The sequence below is a fragment of the Rhinopithecus roxellana genome, chromosome 2 (genome assembly GCF_007565055.1).
Source record: "Rhinopithecus roxellana isolate Shanxi Qingling chromosome 2, ASM756505v1, whole genome shotgun sequence".
Lineage (NCBI taxonomy): Eukaryota > Metazoa > Chordata > Mammalia > Primates > Cercopithecidae > Rhinopithecus > Rhinopithecus roxellana.
The window spans coordinates 143,812,573-143,827,557 of NC_044550.1; the positions used below are offsets into that span (position 1 = coordinate 143,812,573).

Consider the following 14,985-nt stretch of genomic DNA (forward strand, 5'->3'; position numbering starts at 1 on the left):
GCTGAGGCGGGTGAATCTCTTGAGGCCAGCAGTTTTAGAACCAGCCTGGCCAACATGGTAAAACTCTGTCTCTAATAAAAATATAAAAATTAGCCAGGTGTGGTGGTACGTACCTGTAATCCCAGCTACTCAGGAGGCTAAGTCACGAGAATTGATTGAACCTAGGAGGTGGAGGCTGCAGTGAGCTGAGGTCACGCCAATGCACTCCAGCCTGGGTAACAGAGTGAGACTGTCTCAAAAAAAAAAAAAAAAAAAAAAAATAGAAAGAAAGAAAGAAATACAGTTGACCTCTTTTTTGGGAGGTTAAGAGGCAGATTTATAAGCAACACATAGTGATATCTTGTCTCTTAAGTCACAAAGATGTAAAGTGCACAAAGACATAAAGGTTTATATTGTGGGTTGCAGATGACTTATCATGTTCTATATTCCACTAACGTTGCCACATGAACACAAACAGTTACACATTGTCCAAGCAGCAGGTATCTTGGTTGATAGGAATGAAAACTTACGTTCTTGCTGAAGTGGAAAGGAAAAGGACCAGAGGAAGTACACTCACCAAAACCACTAATGTGATTTGTCTGGTCCTTTATAAGATGCAGAATGAGAGTATACAGGCAAATTCAGGCAGCTTCCTTGGGATTTCTCTGTTCAATTTTTGGCGTGCCCTTAAGGTAAATCCTAAGGGTTAAAAAAGAAATGGTTAGAAATATTTTCTATTTCAATATAATTTTCATATGTGCATTAGAAATTGGGGGGACAGATCCTCTTGTAGTTCCAAAGCATAATGGTTAGAAATTGTGGGGCTATTTTCTTCAAAAAATGAAATACCATTACTCTAATTATCATGTTCTTTACAAACCAAGAAGTGCAACTGCTTATCTGATTCTTAAAGAAACAAGGAACAGTAATAATAAGAAAATGACCAATTTCCTCCATTTGTGTTTTTCTCTCTGACTTCTGCAGAGTGTGCATGACTTCAAGATGCACATAATGTTTAAGAAGGAATACAGATGTAGCCTATACTTTATGCTTATAGACTCACAAAAATAAGAGGTAGTATCCTTTAGAGAAATGATCATATCTAGTTCATGGACCTCCCAGCCAATTTGGGGGCTTATGCTCCACATCACTAATAGATCTTCAAACTATTCCTGCAGGGTCCAGAGAGGGTTCCCAAAACCACTGAAGCAAGTACTCCAGTTACCCACTACCAATCAGAGTTGGTATGAAAGAGACTTGCTATTTTGCCCTAAAATGTAGACTTCAGACTCTTTTTTTTTTTTTTTTTTTTTTTTGAGATACAGAGTTTTGCTCTGTCGCCCAGGCTGGTGTGCAGTCGCATAGTCTCAGCTCATTGCAAACTCCACCTCCCAGGTTCAAGCGATTCTCCTGCCTCAGCCTCTTGAGTAGCTGAGATTACAGGTGCCCACCACCACGCCTGGCTAATTTTAGTATTTTTTAGTAGAGCTGGGGTTTCATCATGTTGGCCAGGCTGGTCTCAAATTCCTGACCTCAAGTGATCCACCCGCTTCAGTCTCCCAAAGTGCTGGGATTACAGGCGTGAGTCACTGTGCTCAGCAGAGTCAAGATTCTTTTGAGGATGTTCTTTGCATGGAGAGGCCCATGAAAAATATGATTTGGGGTTTTGGGATAATCTTTAGTAAGTAATGATGCAGGAACTATTCAAATGAAAAGAATTTAAAGTTCAAGATAAAGATATTTCAGTTGAGGAATTAAAATATATCTTAAGCATAAAACTTTTATTTTTATTTCAATGTGTGGAAATATAATCTGCCTGATTTTCCAAACTACAGAGAGCTCGCATCAAGCCATCTGAAGCTCCGAATAACTTATACAAGATTCAATATGGCACAGTGGTTTCAACACCAGACTGGAACCAGAAGGCTAGTTTTAACGCTACCTCTGTCATGCCCGGTTCATTTCACCTGTCTAAGCCAAAGTTTACTCTCGTGGAAAAAAAAATAATAAAGGAGGCCAGGCATGGTGGCTCACGCCTGTAATCCCAGCACTTTGGGATGTCAAGGTGGGTGGATCACTTGAGGTCAAGAGTTCAAGACCAGCCTGGCCAACATGGTGAAACCCTGTCACTACTAAAAATTCAAAAAATTAGCTGAGCACAATGGTGTGTGCCTGTAAACCCAGCTACTCAAGAGGCTGAGACAGGAGAATCACTGGAACCCAGGATGCGGAGGCTGCAGTGAGCTGAGATTGTGCCACTGCACTCCAGCCTGGGTGATAGAGCAAAACTCTGTCTCAAAAAAGTTAAATAACTAAAAAAATAAATAAATAAAATAAAGGAGTTGGATTATCAATAGTTCTCAACATTAAAAAAAACATTGTGCTTGTTTTTTCTTTGTGTTTTAGTTGTAGCACACTTTTTTCCACCAAAAATCTAACTAGATGCAGAAACAACACCAATAAAACAGAAGCTGGTTGAAGTATGCGTAGGGGATGTTGTCAGGAGATGCCCCCAGTTCCATCATTCATTGTGTCCCTGTGGAGATACCATAAGACCTTTAGGACTCCATAGAGCACAGTTGGAAACCTTCTGGATTAAATGGCCTTTAATATCACTTATAGCTCAAAATTATTCTGCCATAACTATCTTTATATTGGAATGACTGGGTGCTCAGTGAGATCCATAACCGTATGGGAACACAGCAATAATACTTCACCATGATCTAGTTTCAATCTTGTTAACAATGACCTCCTGAAAGAAGAAAAAAGCCACACCCTCAAATAAATTATAGAGCAATAGCTGTTAAACGATTTATGTTTCAATACACGTAATCTTTACCCAACTGTGTGAAAAGATAATTCCTGAAATGCTGCATCCTGGATAATACCTAGTAATCAAGATCATAGCAGTTGATAAAAACTATGAAAATGAATGTACAAAGTACGAGAAAGTGTGTCTCGAAATTAACTGTATACCGTCTGGACAATAAAATAAAATTTAGACTCCTCCATCTCTCATCTACTAGCTAAGTAAATCCAGACAAGTATATTCAACTTTCCTGAGCCTCAGTTTCCACATCTATAAAGCAGAAATCATTCCTGGCAGGACTATTGTGGAGAACAGAGAAAATATTTATGAAGCACTATTCTTGGCATATATTATTTGTGCAGAATTTTGAGTTTCCACTCTTTCTATAATGGTAAAATGTCTCCTTTAAAATGTAATATCAAGGTAATGAACATGTAAACTCTATGAATTGAAAGCAAATTATTAATGTATAAGTGAAACACAGGATTCACATAGTCTTGTGCTACATCATAAAAAGGGAAAGAAGGATCACAAATGTGCCTTTCAAGTAACACAGGACATTTCCCCAAAATGAAACACTTAGGGTCAATGTTTGTTTCCAGAAAAATCTGACTTTCCAGAATAACTCCAAACACAATCCATTTCATAATTTTTTTTTTGAGATGGCGTCTCACTCCGTCACCCAGGTTGGAGTGCAGTAGCATGATCTAAGCTCACTGCAACCTCTGCCTCCCGGGTTCAAGCGATTCTCTTGCCTCAGCCTCCCGAGTAGCTGGGACTACAGGTGTGCGTCACCATGCCTGGCTAATTTTGGGAGGCCAAGGCCAGCAGATCGAACGAAATGGATTGTGTTTGGAGTTATTCTGGAAAGTCAGATTCTTCTGGAAACAAACATTGACCCTCAGTGTTTTATTTTGGGGAAATGTCCTGTGTTACTTGAACAGCCACAAAAGGCACATCTGTGATCCTTCGTTCCCTTTTTATGATGCAGCACAAAACTACGTGAGACATTTTGTATTTTTAGTAGAGATGGGGTTTTGCCATGTTGGCCAGGTTGGTCTTGAACTCTTAACTTCAAGTGATCTGCTGGCCTCTGCCTCCCAAAGTGCTAGGGTTACAGGTGTGAACCACCGTGCGTGGCCAGAATGTTTATCATAAAAATCTTCAAGCAAAACCTATATGTTATGTTTGTCCTGTGGCTTCACATTCCTCCTGACACAATATTGGATACTCCAGAGAACCCAGTTTGAGAAGGTTAGTTCTAGTCCAAACCTCTGATTTTACTATGAAGGAAACTGTCTTACCAAAGGTCACACAGTAGGTAGGAAACATTACATTTGCAGGGCAGTTCCTGGAGAAATGAGGTGGTCTCCAGACATTAACGGTGTTAATTCATTTTAGCTTCCCCCCCGCCGAGCCTGGTACTATGAAAATGCACAGACATCGCTTACCCCATCATGGAGTCTTTATAAAAATCAAATGGAGAAGTTTGTAGATTCCAGTAGGAGGAAGAGGAAGAGCTATACTGACAGAACAACTGGTTTGTTTTAATGTTTCTGGGCATATGAATCTTATAGCTGCTCATGACTCCGTCTTCAACACAGGGGAGGACTTGAGGGCAAATGTTTATTGGATGCTCCTGGCATCATCTTAGTTTGCCTACCTTGATGTTTTTGCCCTCTCTTCTTTTTGTGTCTTGACGTGTCATATGTAGTTTTGAAAGCTGTTTCCAGTCCATTTTTGGAACGACGCATAGCATACATAAAACACTTGAAATTAATACATTTATTTTTTCAAAAAAGATGCTCCCGTCTAATATCAAGTCATGTCCTGTTCTACTTCTCTGAGTCATAAAGCTAGGCTAAAAATAACTTTCTTACCACAACCCTCCACCAAGGAATGAGAATTCCATTTCTTAAAAAACAGATCCTTCATTTTTTTAAGAGGCGGAGTCTCACTCTGTTGCCTAGGCTAGAGTGCAGTGGTGTGATCTCAGTTCACTGCAACCTCTGCCTCCTGGGTTCAAGTGATTCTCCTGCCTCAGCCTCCCAAGTAGCTGGGATTACAGGTGCGCATCACACCACACCCAGCTAATTTTTGTATTTTTAGTAGAGGCGGGGTTTCAGCATGTTGGCCAGGCCAGTCTGAACTCCTGACCTCAAGTGATCCGCCTGCCTTGGCCTCCCAAAGTGCTGGGATTATAGGCATGAGCCACCATACCTGGCCAGAACCTTTCTTAAGATAAACCAATTGCCCTCACCCAAGGATGCTAGTACATAAGGTCCTAATGCTGCCAGGAGACCACCAAGTTGAGGGTCAAATAACTGAGTTCTAGTTGTCGCTTTGCCACCTGCAAAGTTTGACCATGGCATGCTACATAACTTTCTGAGCCTCAGGTTGTCACCTGTATATTGAAAGATTGCCATTATAAGGATTACACAAGACACGACATTTGAAAGCATCTCATAAACTAACCATTAGCTCCTGCCTGGACTTCTACAGTAGACTCCCAGCTGGCTTCTCCCTATCCACTCAGGCCTGCTACAATCAATCTAGGTCTCCTTGCAGGTAAAGGGACCATTTAAAAAATATACAATTTGGCCAGGCATGGTGGCTCACGCCTGTAATCCCAGCACTTTGGGAGGCCGAGGTGGGCAGATCACCTAAGAGTTTGAGAACAGTCTGGTCAACATGGCAAAACCCTCTCTCTACTAAAAATACAAAATTAGCCGGGTGTGGTGGCACACGCCTGTAATCCTAGCTACTCAGGAGGCTGAGACAGAATTGCTTGAATCTGGGAGGCAGAGGCTGCAGTAAGCCGAGATCATGCCAGGCACTCTAGCCTGGGTGACAAAAGGAAAACTCCGTCTCAAAAAAAAAAAAAAAAAAAAAAAAAAAAAAGAAGGGTTTAACACCCTTCTGCTTAAATCCCTATACTCTCCTCCCATTGCCCTTAGACTAAGTTTGTATCCTTTGTAAGGTCTGTAAGGCCTATAAAGAGACTCCAGGTCCTCCTCCAGCCTCATCTTGTGTTACTTTCCCCCTTACACATGCTGTTCCAATATTTCAGCCCTCACCAATTCCCCTGTCTAGCCAGCTTGCACTCATCCCAAACTTCATTCCTTCTAGAAAGCTATTCCTGCAGCCCCCCATGATATGCTCTCCCAACATCATATAATCCTTCCTATAGCACTAGGTTGAAGCGTATAAAATTGCTATTTTGTAGGACAAAAATGGTAGACCGTTGGCCATTTTCTTTGGTTTAGCATTATAGTAATTGCTGTAATGCTAGTCATCTTGAGTCAGTTTTAAACTCTACCAGGGAAGAATCTAGATCTGACTCATAACTAGAATCCTAGAGTTCCACACCCAAACCAAGCCAATAGTAGGCACTTAATTGTTTAATTAGTCTGATATATTGGCACTACCTTTTTAATGCCAAGCATATAATCTTTATATTGTCATTAGTAGTTAAAAATCATGTTTTTTGCCGGGTGCAGTCGCTCACGCCTGTAATTTCAGCACTTTGGGAGGTGAAGGTGAGTGGATCACCTGAGGTCAGGAGTTTGAGACCAGCCTGACGAACATGGTGAAACCCTGTCTCTACTAAATACAAAAAATTACCCAGGCATGGTGGCACATGCCTGTAATCCCAGCTAAGGCAGGAGAATCGCTTAAACCTGGGAGGCATAGGTTGCAGTAAGATGAGATCATGCCATTGCACTCTAGCCTGGGCAACAAGAGTGATAGTCCATCTCAAAAAATAAAAACCATGTTTTTCTTCAAATGCTATTGATATATTCCATAGGATTAAAATGAAAACAATGGAATGAAAAAAGAATAACTTTAATATTTTCATTTCTGGCATTTCTGGAAAGCATGAATTCTAGTAAGTGTAATATATATATATATATATAAACAAGGATAGAATTTAGCCCACTGGTAAGGTATCATTTATGGACTTTTTTTTTTTAAACTCAAATGTTTTTCACTGCTTGGCAGAATAAAGGAGCTCTCAAAGGAAACCAGATAATTTGGATTTATCTCCTTGTACAGTTTTTGGCATGTGACAGCAAATCAGCTAAAGAAAAAAAGATAACATCTAAAAGAGTGCTAGACTTGAAATGGAGGAATTTTATAAGCTTCCCCATGACATTCAAAAGAAATGCATCCTGAAACATTCCCAAATCACCTTTTCCTATGCCACATCCAACTATGTCCCTCATGAAATGAACAGAGCCAAGACCCAGTCTAAACCAAATTGAGATGGTATATGTGGTAGGTTAGGTGAACGCACAACCTAAATAACATAATAATATTAATGATAGTAATTACCATCAACATTCATTGAATGGTTATCATGCACTAGGTACAGCACTAAGCATTCCACATACATCATCTTATTTAATCATTGCTACATGAAGCAAGATCTATGATTCTACTCATTCTGGAGATGCCAGAACTGAGGTACAATGAGGCTGCCCATTTGTTAAGGTCCCTTAGCTGAAGTGAAGAAGCTGGAGTTCAAACCCCAGGCCTTCTATGGAAGAATCCAATTGCTGCTGCACTCCAATTTGGAAGAGTAGAAAGTTGAAATTTGTGCTATAACAAAAATGACAAATGATTCTATATGCATTCTATTATAGTTTCAGTGTCAACATGAGGAGTTAAAACTGAATGGCAAATTCATGAATTGTTAAGGCCCACCAGATAGGAATTTTTTCAAGAACCCCAATATTCAGCTTTAAACAGTAAATTACATTCTCAGCCTAGGTTAGAAATATAGATAGGAGTTCAACTTTATGTGTGACGAATAGAGAATATCAGATAGGCATAAATATCATGGGCTCAGAAATACCTGCTATTCTGACTTGTTTCCTAGCTTCTTAAAAAACAATCACATTTGAGAAAGTTTTTGAGAACTCAGAAACCCCATGAAATGAGTAAACAAAACTGCAATTTCACTTTTTACTGCTTAGTCAGTAATCTCTAATCAGATAGTTCTTTCTTGCTAACACCTAACAAAATTATCTACCTCTTTCAAATAGCAAAGAAAATGAACATACTACCATTCTTACAGTGGAAATATAATTTTACAAACAAACACAAATTACTGAATCTTTACATATGATTAATAGATGGTGGTGATGAGATTATCACGCCCCTCCCCACTCCGTCTTTGTGCACTGACATTTGACCCTTTTTATAATATGCACCTTGTACCAGTGAAACCTAAGGCACCAGCTAGTTACTCATTAAACTCAGGTGCCGAGGGCTGACTTGTACAAATTAGGCTGTTAACTGCCCAGGCTGGCCTCTGTGCAGAAGTGGAAAAAAGCAATCATCATAGCTGTGAAATTCTGTCATATCGGCAGAATTGAACTACAAATTGCAGCAATTCGTACCTGACCTCTGATCTGTGAAGTTGGTCTAAACCTTTGAACCTTAGCTTGGAATTGAGAAGCAGCATTGACTTATAGAGGGGAAGGTGGCTAGCAAGTGTTCTCCACTGTGAATAGTTAACACTGTGACTGTCGGTCGGCCCCCATACCCACCTCCCCCAGAGAGTCAACCAGAGTAAAAGACATAAATAATGAGGATCTTGAGAGTGGCAGGCGTCTTACAAAAAGGCATTTGGAACAAATCTAATACAAGTATACAGTTTCAGGATGCAAGTCTTTTTAAATGAGTATGTCAAAATAAGAAAACGGAATCTTCAATAACTGAAATTCTTGGACATTTAATACTTTGTGATGTGTACATTAAAAAATTCTCTTTACAAATTAGATCAAAGTAGAGTTTAAAACGAAACACTTAAATACATTTTTAATCAAATGGTGCCATCTCTCATTTGTCACATTTTAAAATAAACGTATTACCTAATCTCTGTTATAAAATACAGACCCATATTAAGCCATCTTTGGAAAAAAGCAATCAGGAAAAACCAGTTACACTTTTCTTTGAACCCAAACTTATCTATTGACACTAAATATCAGATGTAGGCTAATAAATAAGTATAAGAATATGCATTTCTCACATATACATTTTGTTGCAACATTGATTCATCATAATGAGGAGGGAGAAGGGTTCATTAAAAGAGAGGAGCATTTTTCTTTAAAAGATTAGCTTCTACTTCAAATGCTATTCAAATTGCTCCATTGACAGAGAGAAGTGATTAAAGATTCTACTTCTCTGGTCATTTGAGACATTAACAAATTTTGAATAGCATATAAAATATAACTAAACTATTACTTATAATGAAAGAGAAACTAATGTTACTGCTTAAAGCATATAACCTACACCTAAATAATTCCATTTCATAAATTTAACTATTGGTTTGAAAACAATGATAAGAGTCTTCTTATACAAGAACTTTTCTCTGACAGGAAATTTCCTCATTGTCAACCTTTATATGCATTATCATAAAGTTAATTCCATTAACTTTTCCTTATTTTAATTTTCACATCTTAAAATTACAGTTTCCTTCTCTAAACACTGACTCTGAAATGACTTTAAAAAACAAATATGGGCAACATTGCTGATAAATTCCTGCTTCTTACCCCATGGTTTAAATAACAGGAAACTATAAAACAACAACAATACCGTGAAGATCTAGATTTTTCAAGCATATAAAGTGAAAAGCTGTTAGATGAACTGATTTTTTTAAAAATGTTTTTAACTTAAGAATTTTGGTTTTACTGCTGGTAAGACAGACTGTGCAGCAGTTGAAATTCTAACCAACTTCCAATTATTTTTTTTTTTTTTGGTCTTCAATTAAAAAATGAACAATATGGATCATTTGTTTATCTGGCCTGATCTAAATTGCTTTAACCAAACACAATTATTTCTTCTTCTCTTCAATTAAAACAAATAAGGTTTCCCCTACCTTTCCAATCTTGATCTGGCTGCGACAGGCTAACTGTAATGAAAGCTTTGCTCAAGCAACCTTCGCTCCCTTCGCTCCCAATACCAGGAGCTGTGTAACTCTGTTATACATGGCACAGGGCTCCTCACTGGTCAACGAAATGAGCTTTGACCACTTAATGCCTTGGGAGTCACGTGCTAAGGGCACCTGGAATGAGCTTGAGTGGGTGGTACAGAAAGAAGGGAGGTGTTAAAACTGCCACATACAAAATGCTCAACAGCAACCTGAAACGGAATGAAAACCCTACTGTAACTGATGGATTTAGGGAAGGCTCAAGAAGACAAAAACTTTGCCAGTTCATAGAGGAGGGACGTTTAACAGAAATATTTTATTCAAACCCAAATAATGACCATAAGGAAACAAACGATTTTTCAAAATCCACCATCCTAGAACCAGATAGATGCCCATTACGTTTGTACAGCTACATGCAGAGATAAAAAAACAATAATGCCTACCTCATCTAGGCTGTTGGGATTAAATAAATAAATATATGTAAAGTGCTTAGAAAAGCTCCTGGCATATAGAAAATACTCAAAAAGTGTTACTAGGATTTCTTAGAAATGTTATATTTTTAGCAAGTGTTGCTTTTTCCCCTTCTCATTATCTCTGGGGTAGGTAACTTGGGTTAAGTACCTTGTGTCTAAAAGACTATCAACAATCATGTTTATGATGATCAGTCTGGGAGAAAAAAAATAGGAAAAAATTACACATGAACCAAACCCTCACCTTATTTTAGTTTATCAGTCTGGAGCTAGAAATTGATTTACTCATAAGAAGTGGAGACAAGTAGAAGAGGCATAGAATGAAAGAGAAGCAGGCAGGACAGCAGGATTTATGATAATAAAACCATCTGTACATAACAACGGATCAGGAGGACCTGAAGCACTTAAGCTGAGTAAATACACTCCTTTTCAAGCAGTTATGGGGTGGAACCTCATCGAAAGTCTCTCCGGAGGCTGAGTTTGTCGGTTCAGGCAATGGGAAGGTTAGAGGAAAAGGGAGCTGAAGCTGCCCTAGAGGAGGTCCTGAAAGCAGTGTGACTTCTGTGTCTTCTGCATTGGGATTAAAGTGAGCTCTGTGGCACATTAAGAGAGGAAGGAGAAACTAACTGCTCCTAAAACAAAAATTTCAAAAAAAAATATGGTCCCCAGTTTTCCCTGAGTCATCACTGTATCATTGTTAACCTTATTCAGTTAAACCTTAGTAATTTGAAGGAGCCAGAGTTGGAAATAAAAAGGCCAGAATGGGCCGGGTGTGGTGGCTCATGCCTGTCATCCCAGCACTTTGGGAGGCAGAGGCGGGTGGATCACTTGAGGTTAGGAGTCCGAGACCAGCCTGGCCAACATGGTGAAACCCTCTCTCCACGAAACACACAAAAATTATGCGGGTGTGGTAGCGGGCTCCTGTAATCCCAGCTACTCGGAAGGCTGAGGCACGAGAATGGCTTGAACCCAGGAGGCAGAGATTGCAGTGAGCCAAGCTGGCGCCACTGCACTCCAGCCTGGGCGATACAGTGAGACTCCATCTCAAAAAACAAACAAACAAACAAAAAATGGCCAGAATGACAAGAACATTTTCAATCTATTCATCTACCCATATATTTTTTTAAAAAGACAGTTTTATTACTCCTATATAAAATAATAGCTATTGATAGTGACTATAAATTATCAACAAGTTAACATAGGGTCAAAATCCAAAACAAGTCTAAGATTATAACTATGTTAAATATTATATAAAACTAGATCGCTATGATCTGGCTGAAGGAACTCTGAAGCAATCCTTAGTTACTAAGGCAGTGTTTTCAAAAACTGATTTTAGACAAATTTAAATTCCTCTTGACTACAAATGGGACACAGAAAATCTGTTTTTCTATAAGAGTAATTGAGTATATTATGTAAGAAAACGTTCTGGCATGTTTTAAGCATTAGAAAGAGAGTATTTTGAAATGTAGGTTTGGTGTGAGTGTGTGCACGTGTGTTCCTATACTAAATGTTACCAAAAAATAACTTAGGCAAAAACATAGGAAATAAACCATCTCAGGATGATGAATTTTAAGACTAAGAGAGTAAGGAGAAGGCAATTTTTCACTGAATACCTGAAAACAACAATTACAATTATAGGCTGCCCTAAACAAAAAAATGAGCAAATTTTTCCTGCCTCGGCTTTGAACAAAGTTAATTTAAAAAATACGTGCACATATGCACACTAGTTTTAACAAGCGCAAAAAATATAGAAAAGTACACAGAAAAAGCAAGTCACCCCTTCTACTGATAGTAAAAGTGGCTCCTAGTACACAGCCCTCTGTACAGGCAAATGTGCATCATAGTAGAAAAGTCATGCTACATGAGCCATGTTAACTTCTTGTTTTTCCTTTTAAGATGGAGTTTTACTCTTATTGCCCAGGTTGGAGGGCGATGGCGCTATCTTGGCTCACCGCAACCTCCGCCTCCCGGGTTAAAGTGATTCTCCTGCCTCGGCCTCCTGAGTAGCTGGGATTACAGGCATGCGCCACCATGCCTGGATAATTTTGTATTTTTAGTAGAGATGAGGTTTCACCATGTTGGTCAGGCTGGTCTTGAACTCCCAACCTCAGGTGATCCATCTGCCTCAGCCTCCCAAAGTGCTGGGATTACAGGCATGAGAAACTGTTCTTGGCCACATTAACTTCTGTATAGTTCTGGCTTGCAACAAGCTTAAATCATCCCTGGAGGAGTGATCCTTTGTCTTTCACAAAGCATCTTTGATTTAGAGTAGAATGAGAGCAGTTCTGAGGTCTGAGGCTGTGGAGAAAAGAAAAAAAAAAAAGTATAGACGCAAAATAGAAGCCTGGGATGAGATAAGCTCTGAGGTAGATTTGGAAAAACGAGTAAGAAACAGGACTCAGGTCCAGGAGAGGAGGAAATGGAGCATAGTAAGACATGATTATGTGGCCTATTTTAGACAGGATCTATTAAGGCCATTGTGGCATCCTGGTAAGAGAGTTGTTATTTTTTTTATTACTTTATTATTATGAGAGACAGGTCTTGCTGTGTTACCCAGGCTGGTCTCGAACTGCTAGGCTCAAGTTATCTAGCCACCATGCCCAGCCTACTTTTTAGTTTAATTTATCTAAAAGCTAAGATATAGTCAATGCAAAGATTATGTGAGTGTGTATTTGCTTTTGTATATAATAGTAGCATATCATTTTCCACAAGTATATTTGACACTGTTTAGAATTTCAAGCCTTTGCTGAAATTGTTTATTGTTTTAACACATGACTAAAGCATAAAAGAAATTGCACATATGTGTGTGCATAGACATTCAGATAGTAGCTTTCACCTGAAAAGGTGTCAAACACTGATAATGAAATCACATAACTGTACTAGTGGTATCAGCAATAATAGTTCACTAAGAAGCTAATTAACTGGTATTGAAAAACAGATGAAGTATAAAGCAGTATCCACAAGCCTATATGATTAAAGCACCATAGTATTTTCTTTCTGTTAATTTGTCTATTATCCTATTATAGCATCAACAGTCACAGAGAAGGAAGAATTAAACAATGGACATTGTCATATCTGATATTGTCCTTATCTGGACATTAGGAAGGATCTGTGGGCTGTCCTTTTAAAATTTTAAATGGTAGGCTGGATACAGTGGCTCATGCCTATAATCCCAGCACTTTTGGAGGCCAAGATAGGAGGATTGCTTGAGCCCAGGAGTTCAGGACCAGCCTGGGCAACATAGTGAGACCCCATCTATACAAATAATTAAAAAATTAGCAGGGCATGGTGACATATGCCTGTGGTTCCAGCTACTTGGGAAAATTGTTTGTTTGAGCCTGGGAGGTTGAGGCTGCAGTGAGCCATGACTGCCTCACTGCATTCCAGCCTGGATGACAGAGTGAGATCCTGTCTCAAAAATAAATAAATAAATAAATAAAAATAAATAAAATGGTAACTTTTCAATCAGTGTTCTTGGCTTATTTACTTATTTTTGTTTCTAGTTACGAAAATAAGTTTATTTACTTATTTTTGTTTCTAACTATGTTGCTCAGGCTGGTCTAGAACTCCTGGGCTTAAGTGATCCTCCTTCCTCAGCCTCCCAAGTAGCTGGGACTACAGCATGCACCATTGTGCTCAGAGGTACAACTGTTTTAAAGATTAAAATTATAAAGGTAACTAACATTTGTATATTTCATCCATTCAAAGTGCCTGACACGGGTCTAGGTACTGGGGCTATAGGAGTGAGCAAAACAGACAAAATCTCTGCCCTCATGAATGCCATAGTCTCACAGGGGAGTCAGGCATTAAATGAATGAATCAATAAAATATATAGTATGCTAGATTGTGAAAGAACTAAGGAGGAAAAAACAGCAGAGTAGGAGAATAGAAATGTGTGTGTTGGGTGGCGGGGGGGGGAGGTTATGTCTGCATAATCTCTGAATTATAAGGGAAACTGTATTTACCATTTATTAGCTATAAAAATTAAGCATACTGGCCGGGCGCGGTGGCTCAAGCCTGTAATCCCAGCACTTTGGGAGGCTGAGACGGGCGGATCACAAGGTCAGGAGATCGAGACCATCCTGGCTAACATGGTGAAACCCCGTCTCTACTAAAGAATACAAAAAACTAGCCGGGCGACGAGGCGGGCGCCTGTAGTCCCAGCTACTCGGGAGGCTGAGGCAGGAGAATGGTGTGAACCCGGGAGGCGGAGCTTGCAGTGAGCTGAGATCCGGCCACTGCGCTCCAGCCTGGGCGACAGAGCCAGACTCCGTCTCAAAAAAAAAAAAAAAAAAAAAAAAAATTAAGCATACTAATCCATTCGATTTTTCACGGGACATGCTATTAATATAAACTCATTTAAATCACATGTCTTAGCCGGGTGTGGTGGTGCACACCTGTGGTCCCAGCTACTCAGGAGGCTGAGGTAGGGGTATCGCTTGAGCTCAGGAGGTCAAGGTTGAAGTAAGTGGTGATTGCACCACTGCACTCCAGCCTGGGCAACAGAGTGAGAACTCCCATCTAAAAAAACAAACAAACAAACAAACAAACAAATTATATATCAAGTACTTCTTGCTTACATGCTAGTGGCTATTCAATGTGAAAAGAGGCAAGGCAGACTGGGCGCGGTGGCTTACGCCAGTAATCCCAGCACTTTGGGAGGCCGAGGTGGGCGGATCACCTGAGGTCGAGTTCGAGACCAGCCTGGCCAACATGGGGAAACCCTGTCTCCACTAAAAATTTAAAAATTAGCTGGGCATGATGGCAGGCATCTGTAATCCCAGCTACTC

General features: G+C 39.5%; 1 protein-coding gene across 9 annotated transcripts in view; it reads right to left on the reverse strand.

The window, feature by feature from the left end:
* Positions 1-14,985, reverse strand: part of RBM47 (RNA binding motif protein 47) — a 213,254-nt gene that overhangs the window by 43,076 nt on the left and 155,193 nt on the right. For all 9 annotated transcript variants that reach the window (XM_030921772.1, XM_030921794.1, XM_030921777.1 and 6 more), the window contains one exon: positions 557-678. The gene's annotated coding sequence lies outside the window, so the exon portion shown is untranslated. The remainder of the gene's footprint in view (positions 1-556; positions 679-14,985) is intronic.